Source organism: Pseudorca crassidens, chromosome X, assembly GCF_039906515.1.
Source record: "Pseudorca crassidens isolate mPseCra1 chromosome X, mPseCra1.hap1, whole genome shotgun sequence".
NCBI lineage: Eukaryota > Metazoa > Chordata > Mammalia > Artiodactyla > Delphinidae > Pseudorca > Pseudorca crassidens.
Genome location: NC_090317.1, coordinates 43,506,903 through 43,507,950, shown reverse-complemented (window position 1 = coordinate 43,507,950; position 1,048 = coordinate 43,506,903).

Below are 1,048 nucleotides of genomic sequence, written 5' to 3'. Positions count from 1 at the left end.
CAAAAGCTTTAGAGACAAGCAAAAGTTCAGAGAATTCAGCACCACAGAAAACATCTTTACAACAAAAGCTAAAGGAACTTCTCTAGGCAGGAAACACAAGAGAAAGAAAAGACCTATAAAAACAAACCCAAGGGGCTTCCCTGGTGGTGCAGTGGTTAAGAATCCGCCTGCCAATGCAGGGGACATGGGTTTGAGCCCTGGTTTGGGAAGATCCCACATGCTGTGGAGCAACTAAGCCCATGCACCACAACTACTGAGCCTGCACTCTAGAGCCGGCGAGACACAACTACTGAGCCCATGCGACACACCTACTGAAACCCAAGTGTGCCTAGAGCCCATGCTTCACAAGAAAAGAAGCCACTGCAATGAGAAGGCTGAGCACCACAACGAAGGGGGAAACCCCCCCGCCACAACTAGAGAAAGCCCATGTGCAGCAACAAAAGACCCAACGCAGCCAAAAATAAATAAAGTACATAAATAAAAAAACCCAAAACAATTAGTAAAATGGTAATAGGAACATACGTATCAATAATTACCTTAAATATCAATCCATTAAATGTTCCAACCAAAAGACACAGACTGGCTGACTGGATACAAAAACAAGATCCCTATATGCTGTCTACAAGAGACCCACTTCAGATCTAGGGACTCATACAGACTGAAAGTGAGGGGATGGAAAAAGATATTCCACACAAATGGAAATCAAAAGAAAGCTGGAGGAGGAATACTCATATCAGACAAAATAGACTTTAAAATAAAGGCTATTACAAGAGGCAAGGAAAAACACTATATAATGATCAAGGGATCAATCCAAGAAGAAGATATAGCAATTGTAAATATCTATGTACCCAACATAGGAGTACCTCAATACATAAGGCAAATGCTAACAACCATAAAAGGGGAAATCAACAGTAACACAATAATAGTAGGGGACCTTAATACCCCACATACACTAATGGAAAGATCATCCAAACAGAAAATAAATAAGGAAATACAAGCTTTAAATGACAATTAGACCAAATGGACTTAATCAATATTTACAAGACAT